Source organism: Saccostrea cucullata, unplaced genomic scaffold, assembly GCF_032062105.1.
Source record: "Saccostrea cucullata isolate Sc308-1 unplaced genomic scaffold, CSIRO_AGI_Scuc_v1 ctg14894, whole genome shotgun sequence".
Lineage (NCBI taxonomy): Eukaryota > Metazoa > Mollusca > Bivalvia > Ostreida > Ostreidae > Saccostrea > Saccostrea cuccullata.
In genome coordinates, this window is record NW_026918367.1 from 9,590 (window position 1) to 14,147 (window position 4,558).

At 31.1% G+C, this 4,558-nt stretch overlaps 1 long non-coding RNA gene across 1 annotated transcript; it reads left to right on the plus strand.

Moving 5' to 3' along the window:
* The first annotated feature begins 1,961 nt into the window (after nucleotides 1–1,961).
* LOC134263980 (uncharacterized) lies at nucleotides 1,962–3,379 on the plus strand. The gene is made up of 3 exons (XR_009991414.1): nucleotides 1,962–2,021; nucleotides 2,226–2,282; nucleotides 2,914–3,379. It is a non-coding gene; the product is annotated as an uncharacterized LOC134263980 (long non-coding RNA).
* The last annotated feature ends 1,179 nt before the right edge of the window (nucleotides 3,380–4,558 follow it).

Sequence of the window (4,558 nt, forward strand, 5' to 3'; positions counted from 1 at the left end):
GACGATAACATTTTCGAAATAAACTCGTGAGACAGGATTTTTTTTTATAACTACACTCGTGCTTCGCACTCGAGAAAAAAAAATCCTGTCCCATTCTTGAAATAAATTCCATATTCAACTAAAAACATTGAATAACCTCTATTTATTTCTTCATGAATGTACTGGCTCATCGATGGGCGCTGTTAAACGTGCGGGGGGGGGGGGGGGGTGAACCGATTGAGACAGAAACGGAACCTGTAGCACGTGGATAAGAGTCCATTCAAGAGTATGTAAATATAACGAATAACTGTCAGATTTTTATGCAAATTATCGGGCAAGCCACTCGATTGATTACAATATGAAATAAAAAAAATTAGAAAGTTATTCCTTAACAAAATCTTTTCATATACATACCGTAGTTGTATCTTTAAAACAGGTAAAAAGTCATTGGATTAATCGCGTTTGTTCGCAGAGTTAACGGACAATGTTAGTTGCCCCTGAATTTTAATATTATATCTTTAGATGATATCCCGGCATTTATGTTATTTATGAAACCTGAAAAGTGTAAGAAAACTGAGCTTGAAAACTCGCTGAAATATCGGGATGTCTGTTTAAAAAAAATAATGTCAGAAACTACATATCACGCCTGTTCAATCGGGTAAGTAAGGGCTATATCACCATGTGCAACATTCACAGTAATTGATCCAGACTCTGGACTTTTCATATTTTGCAAAATGTAAATACGTTGTAAATAAAAGTACAAACAATGCAGAAAAAAGTTAAAGTGACAATTAGATAAATCTCATTTCGAAGACTGATGGCTAGAGTAGATTTTTAAGCGAATTACAGTACTAGTACTTCTTCCGGAAACCTTTTCCCACACATTGATTTCAGAACATGCGAAATTGAAAGGAACTATATTCATAACGAAGAAAACCTGTTAAGAAAGGTTACAAGTTTTTTTTAATTAATCTTTTTTTGAAAGGGAGGTGTTTATAAATATGGTATACACATGTGCAATGTATACGAAAGAAATTGATTCTGTGTACCAGGGTTTTACCAACGTTACATGTCAGTGAGTTTAGTCGTATTTTTAAAATATGTTAAAGGTACTTGGACACAGATTTGAAGTTAATATATATTTTCTCATTTTTTCTGTATAACATCACGAATTATATATTTTACTAGCATGTCACACAAAAATTAATTAAAAATCGTATTTCGTTAAAAAGTTATTAAAACTTTAAATTTTTTGGCGGGTTTGATTGACACATCCTTGCACTTTCACAAATTTTAACTTTATTCTTTATCCTTAGCAAAAGTGGCAATTTTGATGTGTTTTAATGAGAAATAATAAAACTTTTATCAAGAAAAATAATTTTATTCAGAGTAGAAATGTTAGAAAGCAAAACACCTTCACAAGTATCGTCATTCCGAACTAAGAGATGCGTGCAGAGTTTAGAAAATCGAGCACACTCGTGTTATGTACACTGTAAAAAATGATGTTTAACTTGTGTTTAATTTTTAAACAGTCGTGTTTTACAATTAAACATAGTACGTTTAAATACAAAACACTTGCGTTTTATATATAAACACTGATGTTTAAACTGGTGTTCAATAAGTAGGGTGTTTAATCATCCGTCTTAAACACGTAACATTCATATGCATCAAATCAAAAAATAAATTAAGTGTTACCAAACGCATTCACAATTAACATTAATTGGTAGTAATTTTGTGCCAAAATTTCAAAATTTTCAGAAACTGTTAAAGAGGAAATATAAACAAATATTATGATATTTTCTATAATTGTATCGTTATTTTAATCACCGGTGTTTAACACGAGTGTTCATTTCTTAACCATATATATTTATAAATTAAACACATGGTGTTTATATTGAAATTGCAAATTAAACACCAGTGTTTAATACGTTATGATAGAACATGACGCAGTTGATTATGTCATAACATGCCATTTGAACGCAGAAGATGCAGAATCACGCATATACTGACAAGAAACGCCATATCTAGCAAGGAAATAAGAGGTATATTTATACATTTCTTTACGTAAAATCTTTTAAAAAAGAATGCTGAATACATTAGAGATCTAAAATGTTTTTCATTTATGAAATGCAGGATTGCTTCCTATAGTTAGTAATCGTCTGAGTGCAATCTGGCCATGCGCAGAGGTAGACAAATAAATGCTTATGTAGCTATATAGTCTTGATATCTAATTTTAAAATTTGCAGGGACATTCATCTGGTACTGTGAATCCTGAGAACGAAGATCATACTTAACCGAGAGAGGTGAGTCTTAAAAGAAAAAGCCCCCCCCCCACACACACACCATTGGTTACTGATAAATGAAAATAATCCAATAAGGAACCTACCCTTGCTAATATTTATGCTCCTTAACATGCAACAATACCACATTCGCACATGTACTAGCTGCAGATCTGTAGCGTTATGGTTTTTATGTATTTCCCTTTGACCATAACTAATACATAAAACTATTACGCTAAAGATCTGCAGCTAGCGCATCGACCAACAATAATTTCATCTCCAGCCCGTGCACGTACATGTATTCTTCAAGGAAACTTTACTTTTTTTGAGGGAGTGTGATACGTGATAGAAATGCCTTGGGACAAGGTAGCCCCCCCCCATTCTCTTAATTTTTGCTGTTGGGTTGTTCCTTCCAGGTACATGAACATTTATTTTTTTTTAGTGTACAGACTGTACATGTACGCTTATACATGTATGATTTACAGGTATTTGAATTGCAGATTTTTATTCCAAACTTGTTTCTCAGTATGTATAATATAATTTAAATTGGCGTGAACAATAACAAACATTTTTTTTCGATATTTATGTGGATCTATTCTTTTACAGATAATTATCTGAATTTGCATAGTGAATATTTTTTTCATCCATCTTTCAGGATATGAAGAAATTAGAACTACTTCGGGTGAATGCAATTTTGGAGAATGGAAAACTGGAGATCATCACCCGTTGTAGAAGAACCTGAATTTTACCCGCAACCAGAGGAGCTAGACTGTTTAACTCGGTTCGAATATTATATGGATATTGAGTGAGTGATACCCCGGCATCTCTTGTTTAGTAGCAAGAACTGGTCCTTTACAATTCAAAACTGGAAAAATTTCTTTATTTGGTTAAAACTCTGAATATTTGTGAAAGTATAAACTTGTAACATTTACAACTAGATTTATTAGTGTAATACAAGTACATATAATTCATGCTGTACCAAGACAACAAATATCATTTTCAGTTTTTTGTATCATATTATTTTATCATTTTGCTTGTTTTATTTATTAAAAAAGATGTAAAGGATGGTTTAACCTATTTTTTAAAAATGTTTTAAATTTTACTGATGAAAAACATTTCATTTTATTAAGCGATTATGTTTTTTTTCATATTTCAAAGACCCTCCCCCCCCCACCCCACACCAAATTATTTGAGTTTAGTTTAAACAGATTTTACATCTTCATGCTAGTTTATTTTGAGAATGCTATTTTTTTCAACCAAAATTGAATAATGTGTCCATGTGTTGGTAAACGTGTTATTTAATGTTTCAGTTGTTTATAAAGTTTGAACCCTCAATCAACATAAAATCAATTATTAATTAAAAATAGCTTTATGTACAACATACCAGGTATTCATTATCAACCGCAGTGTGTTTTGTACTGATTTATATTTGTTTCAAATAAAAATGTTGAAAACTTATAAACACGTTTAAGTATTTATTCATTTTGTAAAATAAACACATTGAAGTGTTTAAAAATTGACCTATAAACATCTTTAAGTGATTATTATCTGTTGCATCGAATAAACATGTTTAAGTGTTTAAGTGTTTAGGTTGAACACGTTTATTAATTAAACATGAAATGTTTAAATTTTAAACACCCACGATGTTTATTTAGTAAACTCTAAGTATTTATTCAGTGTTTAATCTTTAAACATTTTGTGTTTTTGAAGTGTTGAATATTAAACCTCATGTGTTTAGAATTTAAACATTCTAACGTGTTTATTTCTTAAACACTTCTTGAGGTTTTAAATTCTAAACGTGTTGAAGTGTTTATTATCTGTTGCAATATGGTGTTTATTTATAAAACACTTATTTTTTACAGTGTACACAGTTTTTGTAAACAGGGCTCGAGTTCTGTTATTGTTTATATTTAGAATTCACCGGGTGCGTTAAATTTCACAGTCTGCTAAGCACAACTGCACGGACTGACAATATATTGTGTGTTTGTTTTGCTTTCGAACGTGTCTACTCTGAATTTTATGGATTATAGTATTAAAGTAGTTCTATACTCGCACTACGTCATTTACGAATAGTAAAACCGGAACCGCGCGTCTTTTTTCCGAGATGAGAGTTTTTAACTATATTGGTTTGACTTTTACTTAGCGTTTTAAATATCCGGTAACGATTTTGCTTGAAGTCGGTTGCGTCAACAAACACATATTGTACAGTTTAAGGATAAATTAATTAAAAGGAAAAGGCTGGGAACAACTTTCGGTTGACAGAAATTATTAGGTAATAAAACGATATTTCTGTGAATGAT